Here is a 22961-nt window from a genome sequence, read left to right as displayed (position 1 = left end):
TATTCAAATCAACTACAAAGGACCTGTGAAAGAAGATACTATCCACTACAAGAGAAACAACTGGTATTGTGTGTGTGTGTGTGTGTAATAGTGATCTTCTCTTGGTGGGGTAGAGAAGGAAAAATGCACAACAAAAAAGAGCAGCACAGAAAAGCTTGGCAAATTTGAAAATGATAAGTAGAATTTATTAAATAGGGCTTTTTAAGTAAACAGTATGAAATGGAAATTAATGTTTTATAGTGAATCTTCTTATGATATTCTGTGTAATTAGAAATTTTCTTTTATTTACTTTTGTTCAAAGTTCAAAATAAATTAAAAAATTGAAAAGAAAAAGAGGGAGGGTTTTGGCCAAGATTTGCCCTAAGATCTCTTATTTGCTTTTTTTTAATTTTTGCATATTCTCCAAATTTGTTAAAATGTGATCATTCAGTCTTAGGTTGAAAATCATCAGGAAATAAGAAACCAGTATCACAAAAGGAGCCAATTCCATTTCTGAGAAGTTTCAAATATTGGGAAGCATTTTTTTAAATGTGACCTAAATCTGACTTTAAGGCTTCTAACAATTGTTCATAATTCAAACTTCTAGGCACAAGTAGAAGAATTTAAATCCTTTTCTTCAAGAAATCCCTTAATATGTGAAAGCAATGATGATGATGTCATACTTTAAGTTGTTTTTTGTTTTGGTTTGTTTTATGCTATTTTTTTCCTCCTTATTAAACATTCACGATTCCTTCCTTCATCATATGCTACTCTTTTTCATGATCACCTTCCTCTAGAACAGAGACAGGCAATAACCAGGCTGCATAAGACCCACAAAATCATTTGGCCTAGTGATGCCATGGCAACTGCAGGTGGGGACTCAAAAATCAATAAATCTAGGAGATTTTTAGGGGGAACTAATTAAATGTTTGACCAATTTTCTATTTTTTTTAATTCTCAAATTGATACTTTTGTATGGTTGCGAGTAATGTTATAGATATCCAAATGATCCTTGGCAGAAGGTTTCCCAGTCCTATCCCAGAAGAACATATCTATGTTCTTTCCATCAAGACGTAGAAATTGAGACAAAGACAAATGACTCACTCAGGTTAGTGACAGAGGAGAAACTAAAGTCAAGATCTCTTAATAGTCCATTCATGGATCTTATTCTGCTTTCTGATTTTCTTCACAAGCCTATATGACTTTCCTTCGATTTCTCAAATCTTGAAATTTTCTTTGCAACAATTAGAAATGTAGGTGATATTTTAAAGAACAGATTTATATCTTAATTTCAGAAACTTTTTCTTTAATACAGATCTTATTTTTATTTTTAAGACTAAACTCACTAGTTACTTAGTAATTACTATCCCTGCTGAATAATTCTTTAAAATTAAAATTGAGAATCCAATTAATTAGTGTGACTACATATTTTCCCATGAGTGACTATAATGAAAATGGATGATATTTATTCATGGCAATGAAAACATCTGTTTTATAAGTAAAATTTGAAAATATTTAATGGTTATGGGATAAATAAGGATATTTAAATATGTTCAAGTTTGAATTATTTATCTTACAAATATTGTACAAAATTAAAATGTTTAAATAATCTTTCAAAAATGTTCTTTTTGTGAATCCAAATAAATTTGGAAACAATTAGATTTAGAGATATTTGGAAAAATATCATTTCCTTATAACAAATTTAAATATAACCAACCAAGAATATAGCAAAAGATAACAATTATAAATTATATATTATTATTTGTCTCAATAATCTACTTTATAGATTTTCTCAGTCATTCCAGTTAGGATTTTGGTGGGGTGTTTTTTGTTTTTTAAATGATTCTTCAGAAACTTAGTCATTGTTTGATAAATAACTAATCTGTTTTCTTGTTCAAATTTGTGTTGGTGAGAGAAAGTATTTCTCATGATTATTCCATTTTAGAGAATAACTCTTTGCATCCTATCTATCTGAGTGTTAAGTTAAAATAATTTGATTGGGTTTATTTTAAATGATGACATGTTGAACAGCATAAATATAAGTGAGTTGATATAAACAGGGAGAGGATGGAGATATACACGTAGAAGTAGCTTAAGCTACTCCATTGACCATGGAGATCCATGAATATAGCTTCTGGTCACAAAGCAATTCCATCAACCTCGAGTTTAGCCTTTCCTTACCTACTCACAACTGATATACCAAAGGTAGCTAAGGTTTTATTTATTCTAGACTGGGAATGCATAACTCCCTTTATTTATATCAATATAAAACCAAATTACGCTTAAAATCTGCCAGACATTTAGAATAAGACAGTGACTAGGGGTCAAGACAATTGTCAAAGATCTAGATTCCTAGGAATGTGGTTTCACCTACATGAATAAGTAAAACCATACTAGAGATTTGGGTTATTGAAATGATGGGGATTCATAAACCTGGTACTCTTCTGTGATTTAGCTTGCCACTTTAATTGACATTTAATCATTGACTTTTAATTATTTAATCAATAAATCCCCCAATTGACTAGTATTGAGTAAGTTTTTTTGTTATTCCTTGACTATTGGTTCCTCACATAAAAAAAAGGAAAAATATATTTCCTGAAGCTAACAATATCTTCAAAATGCATTAACAAAAACCATTAAGCAGACATACTGATCATAATGTATGTAGCTCAGAACCATGAATTACAGAGTATGCTTATAATAGACACTAGTTAGAAAGTTAGACTCAATTCATCAAGTGATCACTTTACTATAAGATTCCAAAGGAGCTAAATACATTGTCTTACCTTTTATCTGGAACCGGATGGATCATTTTGATAATCTGAAAAAATCCAGTTTTTTTTTTTCTTTTTCCTTTAGGAAGAGTTTTTTGTTTATACAGGGAGAACACTATTAAATCAAACCCAGGGGTGTTCTTTCAACCTTTGAAGTTTTTATAGCTTTAACCGTTTGAAATCTACTACATTAAAACATTTAATGCAACATAAAATATATTTTTGAAACCATTTTCAAAGGCTGAACAAATGTAATAAATTCTAGCTTTTACAGGCATAGGTTTAAAGGAAAGAGTTTAATTAACTATCAATTGTCAAAAATTAACTCTTCTAAATGACTGGAAAAAATAATTGACAACAAATATCTGGTAAATTTTAAATAAAATATCAACAATTTATTGCTTGCCTATGACTTTTATGAAAAAAATGTCATGGTTGCACAGGAAGGATAAATGCCTATTCAGATCCCAAAGTCAGATGATTTTACTTGGGAATGATCACCCCATCTCCAATGTGGTGAAATCACTTAATAATTCTAATGAAAAGTTGATGCTTTGCACATGATGTAAAACAAATAATTGAATAGCAAAATATCATCATTACAAAGGAGAGGGAGAGATTCCAAAAATGAAATGACATGAAAATATATTGATATTCATATTATAAAAATGTAACATTAGAAGAAAGAGGGAGAGAGAAGAAGGAAGAAAGGAAGAAAAGAAGGAGGAAGGAAGGAAGGGAGGGAGGAAAGATGGAAAGAAAAATAAAAATTACAAAGAATACAAGAATCTACCACAATTATGGTATGCTGATCATTTGCTAAAATATTTGTGGTAGCACTTTTCATAGTAGCAAACAAAGTAGATGTCTATCAAATGGACTATGAAAAGTTTACATTTGGAAATAAAGGTTATATACCTTTAAACAAAATTATATATACTTATCTATATATACTGCAAATATATATTATTGACCATCTAATTATTAATAGCAACTGAGGAATAAAAGAATGAGATGAGAGTTTGTGAAGGATATTTGCCACTGCCACAACAGGAAAGAAATAAAACCCGAGTCAAAGAAGAATTCCATATAGGTAGAGAAGTTTTCTATATTTCACAATTTGCTTATTTTGCTGAAATACTGCATAGCCACCTGAAGAAGATTCATGATTACAAAAAGAAGTTTGATTTGATGACTTAAGTAGGAAAAATCAGATGAATAAAAAATATCTATTGCCCCAACTATGACATTCAGATGCATGAATAACTTTTGAAGATCATTTATTAATATGTATATTACTTAAAAGTCAATTTTAGTTTATTTTCAGTTTCAATTTTTCTCCTCACTCAATCATTGAAAAGGTAGAAATATGTATTGTGTGCGTGTGTGTGTGTGCGTGTGTGTGTGTGTGTGTGTGTGTGTGGTCAAACAGAAAGAAAACAAACAAATGGATAGAAGAAAAAATGCTTCATTTTGAATTCATTCATTCTCTTTCTGGAGGTAAATAACAAATTTCATCAAGAATTCTTTGGAATTGTATTGAGTCATTTTGTTGATCAGAGTGACTATGTCTTTCAGAATTTATCTTTTCAATAGACTTGTTACTGTATATCATTTTCTTGATTATTCTCACTTCACTTTATAATAGTTGATACAAATTTTTTTTAAAAAATATGGCTATTGATAGTCACTAAGCATTTCTTCATCTGAACACTTTTAATAATATTCTTTACTCATTAAATGGAGAATAGTTTTTATCTTATACATTTTACATAGTTCCTGATAAATATTAAAAGTGAAAACTTTATCAGAAAAACATGCTGCAAAAAATCTCCCCCCCCCCAGGTTTCTACTTTAATTCTAAATCTAATTTTAACTACATTGGTTTTACTTGTACAAAAAGCTTTTTAGTATTATGTAATCCAAATGATCCATTTTATCTCCTGAGAACTTTTTAACTCTTGTTTGGTCATGAACTCTCACCCTATTCATAGATATCTCTGTTAATTTCTTCCACATTCCAGAACTTTTCTTATCATATCACCTTTTATGTTTAAATTATATATACATTTTGAGCTTATCTTGGAATATGCTATAAAATATTGATATATGCTTTGTTTCTTGCAGGCTGTTTTTCAGTTTTCTTGATTTCTATTTTGTTAATTATTGAGCTCTTTCCCAAGTAGCCAGTATCTTTGAGTTTATCATACAATAGTTTTCTATGCTAATTTACTTCTGTATTTTCAGTAGATAATTTGCTTCACTAATTAGTCTCTTCCTTTTTTTACTCAGTAACATTCTATTTTGATGACAATAGTTTTGCAGTAGGTTTTGTTCTGTTGATTCCCTACCTTCTCACTTTTTTCATTCATTGCCTTCACATTATTAATCTTTTCTTCCACCAGATAAATTTTATGTCCTTTTCTAGTTCATTTTCTAAATTTCCCATTTACCCAATGGGGATCTTAATTTGTACAGCTTGACAATTCAAATTTCTGCTTCCTAAGGATACATATCAAACTTCTTAACTGATTGCTTGAAGACTCTACCCACTTGCTCAAATGACATTTTTTTTAAAGAAAAAAATATCACAGTATCATGAACTGTTGTAGACCTATATTCAGGAGAACTGATTATAATCCAATCTGTGACACTGAGAGAAGATATAAAAAGTAAAGGCAAGAAGAATGACAATACAGGACCAAGTTGTCATTTCTGCTTCTTCATTGTTCTTCATGCTTGCTAAGGACCAAAATGACATCAGGATGGGATATCAAAGTACAGAGTGTCCAACTGTGACTGATCAGACCAATAGGAGATCAGAAGGCTCTGCTACAGGTTGGATACAAAGGGGTCGAATGAAAATTTGAGATGGAGTTGTCTCCAGATTTGTGCTTCTCACATTAGTTTTCTTCTCTGAACCTCTCTGTTGTAGAGGTTTAGTAATCAGAGGTCATCAGATCCAAACCATTCATTTTATAGATAAAGGACCTGGGTCTCAGGGAAGTTAAATATTTTGTCTCAGGTTGTCCAATAAATAAGCATCAGAGGTAGGATTTAAATGTAAGCTCATGGGGCAGCTAGGTGGTACTATGGATAGAACATGGGCCCTAAAGTCAGGAGGACCTGAGTTCAAATCCAATCTCAGATATTTGATAATTGCCGAACTGGATGACCTTTGGCAAGTCACTTAACTCCATTGCCTTAAATAAATCAAAATTAAAATGTAAGCCCACTGACTCCAGAGGTAGAGTTCTGTCCATCATATCATAATGCCTCCTCGTTCTCTAAATGGAATTAAGAATGTTTAAAATAAGGGGTAGCTAGCAGTGGATAGAGTACCAGTCCTGGAGTCAGGAGTACTTGAGTTCAAATCGGCCTCAGACACTTAATAATTACCTAGCTGTGTGGCTTTGAGCAAGCCATTTAACCCCATTGCCTTGCAAAAACTAAAAAAAAAAAAAGAATGTTTATAATACAAAACTTTCAGGATTGTTGTGAGGACAAACACTTTGCAAACATTAAAATTTTCTATATAAAAGTGTTTTATCATCATCATCATTATTATAATTATTTTAAGTGTTTATACCATATTTGAAACAACACCCACCTAAATAAATGTAGCCTCTTCCTTTTTCCATGTAGAGATTGTTAAAGTCGTACCACTTCACCTTATGGAACTGAAAATATCATTCACATCTGACTCTTCACTTTGGGTTTCTTTGTTAAGAAATAGAAATGGTTTGCCTCTTCCATCTCCAGCTCCTTTTACAGAGGAGGAAAATGAGTCAAACAGATTTAAAGGACTTGCCTAGTGTCATACAGCTAGTTAAGAGTCTAAACCAGGTTTGAGTTCAGGTGTTCCTAACTCCAGGTCTGTGTCCTATCCATTTCATTACCAGCTGCCCAGAGGAGCAGATATGGCGCTAAAAGGAAAACTGGAAAATCCAACACCAAGAGAAGATATAAAATGCAAGAAGCATGAAAAATGGTAGACATAGAAGAAAATTCAGCAAATTTTGAGAAGACATTGTAACCCGTATTTTATTTGCTACATGTCCTGTATCTCAAGGTGGAATTAGCTGATATCTATCTGCCATTTGACGAATCTGTTCCTTTTCTAATACAAATATGCTATATGCTAGCATATTCTAGCATACTGTAGATCATGCTGAAATATTAGCCTGAGGAAGAAGGTGGGGAGTTCATTTTATTTGGAAAAAGGAGAGAATACGTGTCCTCATTTCAGGAACTTCTAAGCTCAAATTCCACTAATCAGCAACTGTCATAATAAATGTTTGTGAAATTATTGAATTGGTTCTCTAGCAGAATTATAGAATATATCACATTTCCAACTTTTCCCAAGGTTGGGAGTTATCCTTTTCTTTATCTAAAACCTCATTTTGTGAGTGACGGGGATTTTGACATTGAATCCCAGAGCATAATGAACAGAGAGGGGAGTTCTCTCCTTAGATTTCAAACTGACCAGGGCTTAGCCAACCCCCAACCCCATCACATAAGAAATGACCTCTAGGAGTAGAAAACAAAGAGAGGTGTGCCCAGAGATTATATGTCTTCCCACAATGGACCAAGTCATGATCCATGACTGACCTTTGGGGGACCCCTGGTGTATAGTTTTGGGTTTTTTTACTGTTGAATCCTTTGGCTTGTTTTTGAACAATAAAATAAATGATTCCCTCTCTAAGTCTGACTGAAGACAGGAAGAAGGAGACATTCATCTTGTAACTTGAGTTGGTAACCAAGTACAATTACACCTCCATTGGGATGAGTCCAACTTTCAACCTGGAGAAAAAGATATTGCCTTAGTTTTGTTTTCTCATATAAAAAAGGTTAGAAGGAAATGAACTTCCTAGAGTTTTGTTTCATTGCCTGTGGTTCCAAGGAGTCTAGATCTTGTCAGATTAATACTCTACCAAGGCATCTATCTTTTTGACAGATAGAGGTTTGGAATTAGAGTATGCTGATAATTCCAATTGCCCATAGTTGAAAAATGTCAAAATGCTTTGACCTTAACATGAACAAAATGGCTTTTTACAAGATAAAATTCAAGGTGAAGGCTATTAACTTTTACCCTGGTTCTGACTTACTATCTATATGATCTAAAGAAGATCACTTGACCTCTTTAGGCCCTAGTTTTGTTATCCATAAAATGCGGATGATGAACCAGATAACCTCTAAGATCTTTTCTAACTCTATGACTCTGCTCTCCTCAACTACAAAAATTGAAAAAGGGGGAACAATCTTTCCATTTAGCAATTTGACTATATTAAAAATGTTTCCTGATTGCTATAGTTCTGTGCTTAATCAAGTCACGCTAATGGAAAAAAAACACTTTGTTTTCAAGTATACTTATTCCATGTATTAAAAGTTATGATCCTTTGCTTGTAACTTTTTGTTTTCATCTTTTAATTTGTATTTTTTCATTTTCTTATAACTGTCTCCTAATTTATTTTTTGTCTAAAATAAATGAAAAAAAGCTTTTGAAATATCAGATATTTATAGAATAAAAGTTGAATGGTATTAAATAAGAAAAGAAATTACTAGTTTCATATTCCATGGATTAAAGAAAGCTTTTTTTTTATTCCCCCCCCCCCTTTGTAAGTTCTCTTAAATTGCTAAACTGCACCCATTAGAAGGTATTACTTACAGTCTGGGAAGAACACAGTTGACAAAGAAAGAGTAATGAGATCTGGGGGTAAAATATGATACTTATGTTACTAATTGAATTTTACCTATTTTTTTCCAACTCTGACATAATAAAACAGATCAATTAACTTGCCACAGTTACTTTAGCTGGGAATAGAAATGGCATTAATAATAATAGTGACTTTCTCAGACAACTATAGGAACACTGAATTTGATAGCTTTCTTTTAACCTGATAAGCTCTCTTCTTTTCTGAAAACAGTTTTTCCAATGCTTGAGCAACAGGAGGTACTGTAATTAGTATAGTGGGGGATAGGGCAGATGAGCAAGGAGTTTGAAAGTGTTAAATTCAAGGTAGCTGTTTTCGGTGACACAGCTTGATAAATCTTTAGAATGTCTTAGGTGGCCAGAGATGAAGAAGTGACACAAACTCTTCCCAGAGCCAGATGACAATGGAAAATCCCAGGAATGCAATCAAAGAGGAGGAGGAGAAATTAGAGAGACTATGGAGAACTCACAGTACAAATCTCTGCAGGCTAGAAGACAGAAGAAAATTCCTCATGTCACACTAAATGCCGTCCACATCTTTTCACTGGCTGCTTACTTTGACTGGACTGTTTCTCCTCTTTTGACTTCCTTAGATCAAATCCCACTTTTTCTGAAAGGTTTTTCCCACTCCCTTTCCACCTTCCAAGATTCCTTCCTTTCTCTTTATCTTATATGTGGATAGTTATTTGTTTGTTGGCTCCCCCACCAGACTATAAGCTTCATGAGGACAACAATGGTGTTTTTTGCATTTATTTGGATCCTCAGGAATCAATATCATGCCTGCCTCACTTTAGCATAAAAGGAAAAGACACAAATGACTACAAGAGAGTCTCGTGGACCATCAAATATTAATTGGTGCAATAATTATGAAGACCTAGTAAATACCGAGTTCAGGAAGTTAATGATTCTGGTCATCAGGACAGGCTATAGTGTTTGGTGATTCATTGATGATTTTAGATTGTGTTCTTTCATGGAGACCAAAAGAATGAGGAAGAAGATGAATTAGAAATAATACAAAAGGGGAAGCCAAGTGGAGCAATGGATAGAGCACCAGCCCTAGAATCTGGAGGACCTAAATTCAAATCCAACCTCAGACACTTAATAGTCATTTGGCTGTTTGACTTTGGGCAAGTCATTTTTAACCCCATTGTCTTACATAAATAAAAATAATTTAAAAAAGAAATAAAGTTATTCTTAATGAAGATTATTAATTATAGATACTGGGCAACATAATTCTATAAATTACATACTTTGGCTCTGATTAGATATTTATTATAACTCAATCTACTGGTTATATATAAGTAGCTCTCTGTCTTGCAAAAATTAATGGACAACAAATTTGCATACAAAAATATATACATACTCTTGATAATTCAGCAGAATTAACATAAACAAAATGAATGCAGACATAATATTGACCCACAGATATTTAAGCACAACATTTTAATAGATATTTATAAACTGAGTAGTCAATGTCTCCAGAATTTTCTGGAACTAAGGAAGAATACTTTCAAATATAGAGACCTTGAAAAAGGAATTCCATTTATGGGACAGTTATCCTATTTGCTCCTAAAATATTTTCAGTGACCCTACAGGAAATCCACTTGTACCTCTGTGCTTTGATTCAATTACAAAAAGTAACCACTGAATCTTCCTGTGCAATAATCGCCATAACATTCAAAATAAAAGAATAAAAGTACAATAGACTACTTGCCCAAAGGCTTTTTATATCTTAACCTTATTGAAGTAGATTAAATGAACAAAGTAATAAATATCAAAAACACTTAAATGGTATATTATATTTATAAAGTGTGTTATTACATCACCTGAGTCTCCCACTAGCTGTGTGACTCTGGATAAATCACTTGACATCTTTTGACTTCTAGATCTTCAACTAAAAAATGATTATATAATAGCAAAGACCTGCCAAGATTGTTTTAAGAATAAAATAATATTTATAAAGTGCTTCACACAATAAGCACATTTTAGGCACTTAATGAATGCATATACCCTTCCTCTCTCCATTTTATATTTGAACCTGGGAAAGCAAAGTCTTATCATCCTCCTAAAACAAGAAATACAAATTAGCTGCAGTAACTCATCATGTTAAGTATTTTATACAAAGATGAAGCTAAATACACTTGTTCCGTAAGGGTTGGCTTTGAATTTCTTTCTAGTAGTTAGTGAAAGCATTAGTTCACACACACATACATACATATATATATATATATATATACATATAATTTACATATACCCATATATACATGTGTATATATGTGAATATGTATTCATTAATGTATATATAGTCTTCCTCTCCTAAGCTGCAGTCTTGCAATATTGACTGTGATACTTGCTATATCTGGCTCCCCTGTAGGCACATCAAACTCAACATATCCAAAGTGAAAATTATCCTCACCATTAAACGCATCCCAATTCAGTTTTCATTTCTTCTATTAAAGGCACAGCCATATTTCTGGTCATCTTGCTTTAAAACTTGCTGATCATTTGCACACTTCCTTGTACTTGATCCATGTTTACAATCACTTACCAAGTCTTACTATTTCAACCTTCACAGCATATTATTTTCTCCACTACCCTGATGTAGCAATATTGGTCTGATATACTTTCATTCCCCTAACCTACAATTTGGGGAGTACTAGGTCATTCCTATTCTCCTAATCCATAAAGATTAATTTTTCCTTTAAAGGAGCAAAAAGATCTATTTCTGATCTCGGTTAGTTCCAATTTCTCCAATGCCACTTTCTGGTTGTCTAAAGGAATTAGAATTCTCAACCTTGTACAATCAGGGACTGCCAGTCTTGATGGATTTCTGAAGGCCAGGGGGCTCGCCATATTTGTCACTATATCATTTTCATAGGGGGATCAAGCAAGACCTCCACAGATTAGGCAATGAATTAGATATGTGGGGTGATTAAAAGTAATGAGAAGATGGTTTTTGTCCCTGAGTGACTTGGAGGTTAGAGGTACACACAACAGTTATAAGGAAGTTCTTAAGATAAGAAGAATTTGGGGAGAAATATAGTGAATTCAATTTACATGCTAAATTTAAGATGCTTATAAGACTTAAAGTTCAAGATTGATAAAAGTTAGTTGATGATGAAGGACTGGAGCCTAGGAGAGATCTAAAGTCTGAACATATAGATCTTGGGATCATCTGCATAAAGATGGCTAATGAACCTGATGAAATCATCAAGTAAGATAGCATTAAAGGAAAAGACACAAATGCCCACAAGAGAATCTTGTGGAACATCAAATGTTAATTGATGCAATATTTATGAAGAGCTAGTAAATACTGAGTTCAGGAAGTTAATGATTCTGGTCATCAGGATAGGATATAGTGAAAGATATGGTGATTTTTCTGGGTTTTAAAAATCCATCAAGTCTGATAGTTCCTGACTGCATTTGGAAGGGACTTACTTCTCATGACTTTCAACAATCAGGAAGCACCATTGGAGAAACTGGGACTACTCAAAGGAGTAGAGATTGGCGATTGTTGCAGACAGATTACAAAGGAAGAGGAATGAGCATATATCCTTAAATTTGATAATTATAAGTTCAATGGTACCTTTGGAGAGAACAGCTTCAAATGAATGATGAGTTCAGAAGGCAGCTTGCACAGGGTTTAAAGGAAGATGAGAGTCTACCACGTGGGGTATACCTATTATACTAAAGGTCTTCTTTCCTTTTCCCTATGCGATCAAAATCACAGTAAATCATTCTGTCTCTTTCATCCCTTTGACTTACTGTTTGACCAATTTATTTTTCATCCCTGTCCTACATCTCTCTGATAACTTTCTGTTTTTTGTTTTTCTCTTAAGATAATCATTGGTTATATGATTCAACCTGATCATACCCATCATTTCCCTTTCAATTGACCTTTCTATGATATTTATCTTAATTTTTTTAGAGGAAGAGGTATTCCAGAGGTGATGTTTTTGATTCTTTTCAGGTTTTTATTTCCTATAATGCCTACAAAGACATCATCTCATTCATTCTTTCCTATAAAACATTACATGTACTTATGTGTATATGTATGCATGTATATATGTATATGTCCCTCTAATAACAAAACAAAAACCTAAAAATAACAGCAAAACAAATGTTTGAAACACATCCATAAGAATATAGGTACAAATCCCCTTACCAAGCAAATGTGCATTAAACCTTTGATTTCCTATAGCTGTATTTTTCTCTGAAAATGGACAATTATCAGGGTTCAGAATTGGATAGAAAAAGGCATATAGGACAGCCTTTAGAAAATTACTCAGAATTTTTACTGACCTCAATCTGCTTCCTGAAGCAAAGGCCCATATTTTTTAACAGCATTATTCTCTCAGTAATGGTTTGTGACAGAAAGAAATGGAATCTTATAGTCTTTGATGTAATAAAGTTGAAGGTCTCCCAAAGGTATTGGTGAGAAACATGGTGTGTGTAAGGCAGAATACATCATACTTTCCTCATGGGAGCAAAGGTTTAGAATATCAGAAGTTATAGAGTAGAAATCTCTCATCTTGTTCATGAGGAAACCAAGGAACAGGGGTTATTTGTAAGATCATATAGATAAGAGGAATTGAGCCTTGAACTTTGTCCTCTGACTCTGCATCCCATGTTCTTTCCACTAATTGCAATTAAATAATTCTGGAGATAAATGCTTACATATTTCATATCCATAAATATTTTTTCTCCTATTATATAGTCCAAGGCCCCATTATCTACATTTTCATAGCAAATGCTCTTCCTCATGGCCAAGTCATTCTACCATTAACCTAGATAGTTTGTGGTCAGTCTCTGAAATATTAAAATGTTCCTTACCAAGAAAGACCTAGCTTGGGTTGAGGTGGGGGTAGTCAAGGGTTACATTACTCTTGTCTTCCCTTAAATCACAAAGGTGTGCTATTGTACTTTGTATATCCCTAGATGGAAGCTGGATTTTTGTCACCCCCATCCAAGTAATCAGCTTTGGTCCTGAACATCCATAACAATGGTCACCTCTTTCAATGTTGCGGCATATGGCCTTCTGTAAAATGGATATGATAATAATAGAAGCTAGCCGATAGGGATATTGCAATGCTCAACTAAGATGATACTTATAAATCACCTCACAAATTTTCAAGAGTCATAAAATATTATTATAGCATTATTACTTTATTATTGGCTGTATTATTATATGCTTTCATTATTTATCTATTTATATGCCTTTATTTTTTATTTCCAAAGTATTACATTATTATCAGGTTGTTCAAGAACCATAGCATCATTACTGTAGTTGTTCTTTATGTATTAAAGACAGGAATCCTTGACTCTAACCTGAAGAATGCTCAGTAACCAATTGGGACAAATTCTAATCCTAGAAGAAACTTGTTTACATTTACGGTCTTCATTTAACCTCTGGCACTGGTATCACGAGAACTTCTTATAGTCATTCTTTACAAAAACCTACATAAATAGTAGGCTAATCTGGTTTCAATGCTTTCACTATTATGTTGGACCTACTGCTAAGTTTCTGTTACATCTTTAAGAGATCCCTGTATTCAGACTGGGTTGTACATTTTTCACAAAAGGGCTTCAATAAGAAACCAATAAGAGGAGATCAGCTAGGCTGTTGAAGTGCTTTGAGATTATGCCCAATTGAAAAAAAATGGGAATGTTTAACCTAAAAAAAGTAAATATTGGATGAGTGGGTGAAGGTGAGGGGACGTGACAGCAGCTTTCAAGTAATGATAGACTTGGTATGGGAAAAACTTGTCCTTCTTGGAAGACCTAGGACCAATGGGAACAAGCTGCAGAGAGGTAGAGGTATAGACTTGATGGGGAGAAGGTCCTAACAGAACAACACAGAAGGAAAATCAGCTACCTGGAGAGATGGTAACAAAGCCAACACTGTAGAATTTGAAGCAGAAACTAGAGGCTCCCCTGTACATGGTGTCCTTGAGCAAAGGTCATTTTTGATAAATATTGGAGAAAGAATTCTTGGACCAAATCATCTCTGAGAGTCCTTGAAATGCTAAGATTCATTTTGGTCTTTTGCTTCTTTCAATAGGTCCATAGAGCAATGGTTAAAAGATTCTGAGTTCAATCAATCAGAATTCCTTCCCTCTGATTCTTTCTGATGGTTCCCTCAGATGCCTCAACCCCTGCTCAACCATCAACTCCAGCCGTTGACCTCTATCATTACTAGTTAACATCCCGTTCAGCTGTGGTTCGGTCTTGTTTAGCTATGTCTGACTCTTTATGATCCCATTTGAGGTTTTCTTGGTAAAGATACTAGAGTGGTTTGTCATTTCCTTCTCTGGCTCATTTTTACAATTGAGAAACTGAGGCTAAGAAGGTAAAGTAACTTGCCCAGGGTCACACAGCTAGTAATTATCAGAGGTTAGATTCAGCCCCTCCTAAGAAAAGTGTTCCTCCCTCCCATCTCATCATTCTTTTCACTACTGTGCTATATTCTGTATATTTTTTCAATAAAAATAAAAATGCTTTATTAATATATGTTTACTTTGTATATATCTTGCAGGGCAGGGTCTAATTAGACCTTTGCATTGCTGGTCCTACTTAACATAATGATTGTGACGAGTAAGTGCTTAAGTAATACTTAGTGGTTGACTGACTGATAACCAAATAAACTCTTTCACTTCATGCTATAAATTCAGCAAATACAATTTTACTTAAAATTACATAATCTACATTATTTTGGAGTAGCTTTAATTTCCATTAGTTACAAAGAGGAAAAGTATTTAACGTCTTTTAATTGTATATAAAGACTGTCATCTAATTTTCTATTTTGATCATTCTTAAAAGGATGGAAGACTAGTATTATAGGAAAACCAAAAACAATAACATATATTTAAAAAATACTAGAATTTATCTTTGAAGACCAGTGTTATGACAAAAAATCTATTTATTTAAGTATGTTATTACTGGAGTTTCTTGTATGTGCATTATGTATCTTTAAAAATTTGAAATAATAACAGATAATTTTATTAAGGATTTTACCATTATTTAGTGTTTTATATGACACTAAGCCAGAGAAGATGGGTAACAAGAAAATAAAATTTAATATTAAAAGAAAGAGGGAAACAAACTTACACACATTGCTAAAGTTTAAAACCTATTTTTAGGATAGGGCAATGGAAAGGCACACCTTGTTTTGTTTTTTTTAAGTTTTTGCAAGGCAATGGTGTTAAGTGACTAGGTAATTATTAAGTGTCTGAGGCTAGATTTGAATTTAGGATATCCTGACTCCAGGGCCAGTGTTCTATTCACTCACTGCACCACCTAGCTGCCCCTACACCTTGTTTTGATATCCAATTTCTTTGCTATCCCTACATATGTTTGTAATCCAAAATTTAGTAAACATAATGCTTATTAAGTGCACTATTATAAGATTAATATTAATCTTAATATTCTGTAGAATTTGCTGTATTTCCCCTCAACTACATAGCTCTCTCAAAATTATTATTTTTTTTATTGAAGGGATCATCATACTTGGAGTTACCTAGGTACGTGTTGTTTATTTTCAGTTGTCACAATTACTTTTTCATTATGCCATTGTTAAAATGCAGTATCCAAAATGGAATATTACTGAAGTATGATCAGTATGGATTGCATTGACTAATACAATTTGGTCCATTATATTATGATTACCTTATCGCTTTTGGCAGCTATATTGTATATTAAATATTCTATCAATTCTCTAGGTAGGTACCATTGATTGACACTTTTCACATTAACTATTATTATTCCTAGTAGCTAATATTATTCTAGGCACCAGGGTAGTCTGATGCTGGGTCTGCAGTTAAGACCTGAGTTCAAATCCAGGCTTAGACTGTAATTATCTATGTCTAACTTACTTGGGCAAGTCACATAATTCTCTTTGTATCAGTTCACTCATCTGTAAAATAAACTGGAGAAGGAAAAAGCAAATTGCAGTATCTTTGCCAAGAAAATCCCCCAAAACATCACCAAACCAGATACTGAAAACTGATAAAACAGTGAAAAACAGCTGAACAAATTTCAGAGCTTCCTATCATGTGGTAGTAATTAATTTTTTTAATTTGATAAAATTCTATACACCTTCATTAAGTGCTAGTTTAGAGTGTCTCAAAAGTCTTAATATGTCTTTATGGTTTAATAGATTAAAAATTAAATAGATTTAGTGGCTTAAAACCCCACTCAGACCTTTGGAAAACCCCTATAGAAGGCACTTTACTATTAAATGAGGTTATGAGGACACAGATGAAATATATTCTTTTCTTCAATGAGATTAAATTTCATCTCAAATACAGGAACTCTCATTTATTCTTATTAATTTCTGAGGCAGTTGATATGAGCTCACAGCCTGGAGTCAGGAAGATGAATTCAAATAAAGCTTCCGACACTAGCTGTGTGACTCTAGGCAAGTCACTTGTTTTATTTGGGTTTTTCTGGCCTCATTTTTCTCAACTATAAAATGGGAATAATAATAGTACCACACTAAAAGGGTTGTTAGGAGGATCAAATATGATCATATTTGTTAAACCTCTTAGCATATGCTGTTCCCTTCACCTTGTTGCCGTTGGTCAATTTTCCCCATCTTTGGAATGTTTAACCTGAGAATTCAAGATGTGAAAGGAACATTATACATTTGAAGAGTTGTCATATAGAAAAAAGAATATGTCACAGAATCATCAATTAAAAAATTGTAGTTACAGCAGGGTTTATCTAGAATAATCATCTCATTTTATACATAAAAGGACAGATATCCAGAGAAATTAAGGACTCATCTAAAGTATCACAAAGGAAGGATTGAAACTCAGTTCTCTAGAGCGAGTGTTTTCCACGAAAGTTCCATTGGGCAGAATTAGTACCAATGGATTTAACTTTCATTTGCCTTTCTATTTTGTATGCATTCCAGTGTATTAAAGTTAGATAGAGAGCCTGCTATGAAGTCACCAACAGCCTCATGTTTATGTATACCCTGATCATGTATCACTCATGCTAATGTATGACCCTGATCAAGTCATTTAATCTCCCGATGCTGAAGACACTGAAAACTATCAGTTATAGAAAAAGTGCTGACATGCATTGGTAAAAGCAATATCACCTAATATCAATGGGATCACAGAGCTCCTCAATGTTGTAATTCAGGGGAAGTATAAAACAAGCAATAAAATCAGTATAAGAAATTTCTAAGCACAAGGCAGTCTAGGGAAGAGAGGAGTGGATAGCAAATGAAGATTTTTTTTTATTTGCTTTTGTTGTTGTTTTGGCTCTACTAAACTAATGCAATCTCTAACATTGAGCCAGTTGTTTAAATTCTGCAGACTATTTCTTCAACTTTAAAAAAAGGAATTGGAACATTTAATTTCTAAAGTCTAGCTCCAATGCTTTTCCTTTGTCTTCCTTCCTTCCTTCCTTCCTTCCTTCCTTCCTTCCTTCCTTCCTTCCTTCCTTCCTTCCTTCCTTCCTTCCTTCCTTCCTTCCTTCTCTCCTCTCTCTCTCTCTCTCTCTCTCTCTCTCTCTCTCTCTCTCTCTCTCTCTCTCTCTTTCTCTTCCATTTTCTTTCTCTTTCTTCTCTCACTAAGACTGGAAGTGTAGCAGTTACTCATAGGACTAATACCAATATTAATTAATATGGAAGCTTTCATCTGCTCCATTTTTTTCAAACCTAGGCCAGTTCTCACCTCCTTAGATAACTTAGTCCTGATCCACTCTGAGGAACTCTTCTTCAGACTTAGTTTGGGCACTTGATTGGCTTTAGTTCTACCACTGAATTCCTGAACTTGAGAGATAACACTGTCTTCAACATCTACCAGTAACAGGAACCATAGGCATAAATCTCTGTTTCTTATATGTAAAGAAAGAAATGGGTTGCATTGGGTGGCAAAGAACTCTCTATCGCTGGAAGGATTCTACCAGAGGTTACCTGGTCATGGGTGAGAATGCTATAATGTTGATGTACTAGATGGAAAGTTGGATTAGTTGCTCTTTTATGACCTTTTCCAGGTCTAAGACAGTTTCCATTGTGAAATTCAAGGCAGACATCCTGGTTGAATTAAATTCCTTCTCAGCATATTCCCATCATCAGCTAATTACCAATATGCTAATGATTTGGCTCTAAGATCAGGAGGTTCACAATAATTCTTTTCTTTGACAGGTACAGATGGCATCGATTGCCCTTGGCTTTTTTACACAGTCTCTAAATCAACAATCCAAGTCTGGGACAATCTTGCCACAGAGAGTCTTCTGATGAGAGAGTCTGGCATCAAACACTAGTTACATTAAATGTTTAAGCCACTGAGTTTTCCCTCTGCTGGGACCGTACAAAATTCTTACTTGTTTTCTCCTGAACCAGTCTCTTCTCTTTGCTCACTTCTTGCTAATTGTTAGAAAAAAATAATAGATTTGGAATTAAAAAGGGATTTCAAAGATCCTCTAATCCCTTTCTAGGAAATTAATGTCCAAGGAGTGTGAAGTTAGAATTCAAACATAGATCCTCATCTCAAATCTATCATTTATTATATTGTACCATTGTGATTCATTATATGCACTATTGTATATTGTACTACATTATATTATAGTATTTCTGATAGAATATTATATTGTATTCTATTGTAATAATGTATACATATACATATAAATCTAAATATAATCATATATATTTCCTTATTAATAGATGTGAAATACATATACATCATCATTGAATATATTTATAACAGTACTTTCATTACATTTATCATTACATTAATATCTATATATAGTTATTATATTCAATGTATTGCAACATTTTATTCATATTTAAGTATAAATAAATACATACACATATATTAATATAATATATACAAATATAATACTAGTTTATTTAACCAAAACAGAATTTTTTGATCAGCAAAGAGTTTTCTACATGCAATAGCATGAGACAAAATATAAAATTCATGTGTGTAATTGTATACATATATACACAAATACACACATACATGAATTAAATGATACAATAGGTTTGTATATATGTATACACACATTTCTTAAAATAAATCATTCTTTTTCCAATTAATCTTGAAATGTCTTTTGGTTGCCATGTAACACAATATTTAAAGTCAAGACAAAAGAATGAATTACGTAGCACAAAGGAATAGCTAATATTGTAGACTTGGAGTACAAGAATTCAACTTAAACTACTGCCTCTGAGTCCCTACTAGAAGAATGACATTCAATTATTTGCTTAAATTATCAGGTTTTTTTTTAAAATAACTTTATCTTAAAAATAAGGAAATTGAGCTACTGGGCCTCAGGAGTCTTCTCTTTCTTCGAATCTATATGATTCTGGGGCATCTAGGTGGCACAGTGGATAGAGCACCGGCCCTGGAGTCAGGAGTACCTGAGTTCAATTCCAGACTCAGACACTTAATAATGACCTATCTGTGTGGCCTTGGGCAAGCCATTTAATCCCATTTGCCTTGCAAAAACCGAAAAAAAAATCTATATGATTCTATGGAAAGGAGGAAGGAAAGAAAATGGATATACATTTACTTAAGCACTATATTTAAGTGACTTACAAATATTTTTTTCATTTGGTCCTATGAAGAAATCTAGAGATTTCTGTAGATGTAGATATTGTGATGCTGACACTAAGGAGATAGTAAGGTGGGGTGAAAAGAGTAATGGATTTGGAGTCAAAGGATCTTGGATTCAAATCTCACCTCTATCTACCACTAACTCTTTTTGTGACTTGGGCAGGTTATTTAACCTCTCTGGGTCTCACATTCCACATTTGAAAAGTGAGAGGATTGGACTAAATGTCTTTTTAACATCTCTTCTAGTTCCAATCTATTGTTATTCAGTCATTTCAGTCTTATCTAACTCTTTGTGACCTTATTTGGTATTTCTAGGCAATGATAATGGAGTTTTTTGCCATATCCTTTTCCGAATCATTTTACAGATGAAGAAACTGTAGCAAACAGAGTTAAGTGACCTACAGAGTCACATACAATTAGCAAGTGTTTGAGGGCAGATTTGAACTAAGATCTTCCTGATTCCACACCATCCTACCTCATTGCTCTACAATTCAAAATGCCTAGTAAAAGTTCAGAATAAACCCTTCGCTTTGTCGAAAAAAAGCAAATCAGTCCAAATGGATGGTTTGACTAAATCAGTAGGAAAAGACAGTTAGGTATGCCTTTAGTAACCATGGCTACAGTATATCTCACACAAATGGGGACAAGACTTATATTGTAATATCCAGGCTCATTAGACATGATACATGTGAAAAACTCCTCATAAAAATCCTAAAGTTTTATTATCTAATTCAAAACATATATAAACCTTGAAATCTCTCAAGAATCAATGAATTCTTCTATTCAATGGGCCAATTTAACATCTGGCTCTGTCTTTTCAGTGTATCTTTATCCAGGGTAACTATTCTTTAACTCTAACTATTCTGGAACTATTCTATTTATCTGGTGTATATTTATCCAGTGTAACTATTCTTTAAGCTATGTCTTCAAACTATATTTTTTAAAAAAGAGAAGTGAGCAGGAAAAGAATTGCTAGCTTGGGGCACAGTCTGGGCAAAAGAACCAAGGAAGGAGATGGAAATAGGGAATTGAAAATGTTAGTGATTTGAATATAGAGTGCTTGAGAAGATATGTAATCAGCCAAAATAGACTGAAAAAGGACTATTAAGGAACTTAAATATTTACAAAATAGTTTGTATTTTAACCTAAAGCCAAAGGAGAGCAACTGTCAAGTACTGATCATATATTTGATGATTATAATGTGCAAGACACTATGATAAGCACCAGTGATAGAAAGAAAAAACAATGATAGTTCCGGCTTTCAAGTTTACATTTTAATGCATGACACAATTGTGTACATGCAAGATATCTCTACAGGACAGGGACGGAATTTGAGAGGGGAAGAAACTTGAAACTGGGGAACCTAGGAAATACCTCATGTAACAATTGCAGCTTAAATTTAATACTGAATGAAGCCAGGAAAATTAAGAGATCAAGGTGAGTGCACAGAGCATTCCAGGAATAAGACAATTAGTCCAAAAATGCTGAGATAGAGATGGAGAGATATGATCAAGGAAGAACTTGCGGACAAAATGTGGCTGGATCAAAGAATACATAGAGATGAGAAAAATGTAAGAAGACTAAAAAAGTAGAACTCAAGTTGTGAAAGGTTTTTAATACCAAGCAGAGGTTTTTACTTCTGATTCTTTGGGTAGCCACTAGAGTTTAGTAGAGGAGTGATACTGTCAGTATTTGAAATACTTAGAAATTGAATTGATCCATAAAGGTTTTCCCAGGGTTATGTGCCTGGTTCTCCTGTGGAAACCTGTGGAGACTCTACATAATGATTACTCATCATTATGTGTGACAGGTGTATTCATAGATGTGATAGGAATTTCTGAATATATGTATGACACAGATGACAAAGTCCACATGATAATGACCTGCTAAAGTATGTGAGCATTTTGAAATGAGGGAGTGATTTTATCATTCATTGTTAGGAGGAATGGGTGACTCCATGGACCTTTTATTTATTTTTATTAGATTTGTTATGAATGTTTTTATTTTTTCAATTACATGCAAAAATAGTTTGCAAAATACAACTTTTGGATTCCACATTTTTCTACCTCCCTCCCTTCCTACCTCCCTCCCCAATCTGATATAGATGACATATGAATAATTTCATGGTCCTTTTAAAAAGAGATATAACTGCTTTCTTTCTCCTACCCTACATCTCTTCCCACACGGAACATGGGCTCAATTAGGAGAATTACAAATGGGATGTTGGGTCATTCTTTCCTCTTTGTGTTTTCTTTCCTAAATAAGTGGTAGAACATCATTCCCAACATAAAAATGTAAAGGATTGTAGGCTGCACTATAAGTACTAGAGATTTAGAGAACACTGGATCCTTTTGGATCCAAGTTGAGTAGAAGTAAGGGAAGGAGTCACCGTCCACTATCATAGAGCTGTTGGAGAAGATATCCACCATCAAGATTATTGACCCAAGACTAGGCCATTGCACCAGAAAATACAGAATTCTTTGAACAAACCCAGAGCTATCTACATGCAGTGATATGAGGTGAAATGTAAAATGTCTAATCAGCAGACTTTCAAATATTCTGATGAAGTGGAGATATCATCCTCTTGAGAGAATATTCTAGTAGTCATGTTAAATTACTGAAACCTCAAGATGACATAGTGGATAGAGTCCAAACCCTTTTTTAATGTAAAAGCAAATGCTGTTCTATTATTATTATTATCATTATTATTATTTTGGTGTAAAAATCTCTACAATTCTTTCTTTTTTCCATTTTCCATTTACTGCAAAGACAGTTTTCAACAATAATTCTTTTTCACGGTTTTGAGTTTCATATTTTTCAACTATCCTCTCTTCCCTCCCCACCTCTATTCTTTCCTTACACCCCTATTCCTTCAAATAAATTTACATAGGTTATACATGTACAATTGTGTTTAACATATTC

General features: G+C 33.4%; 1 long non-coding RNA gene across 1 annotated transcript in view; it reads left to right on the top strand.

Annotated features, from left to right (window-relative positions):
• Positions 1-7063, top strand: part of LOC141511759 (uncharacterized) — a 58680-nt gene extending 51617 nt beyond the window's left edge. Inside the window, exon 3 of the long non-coding RNA XR_012475390.1 lies at positions 6656-7063. This is a non-coding gene — a long non-coding RNA (uncharacterized LOC141511759). The remainder of the gene's footprint in view (positions 1-6655) is intronic.
• The last annotated feature ends 15898 nt before the right edge of the window (positions 7064-22961 follow it).

Source organism: Macrotis lagotis, chromosome 2 (genome assembly GCF_037893015.1).
Source record: "Macrotis lagotis isolate mMagLag1 chromosome 2, bilby.v1.9.chrom.fasta, whole genome shotgun sequence".
In the NCBI taxonomy this organism is placed as follows: domain Eukaryota; kingdom Metazoa; phylum Chordata; class Mammalia; order Peramelemorphia; family Peramelidae; genus Macrotis; species Macrotis lagotis.
This window is presented reverse-complemented; position numbering and strand designations above follow the sequence as displayed.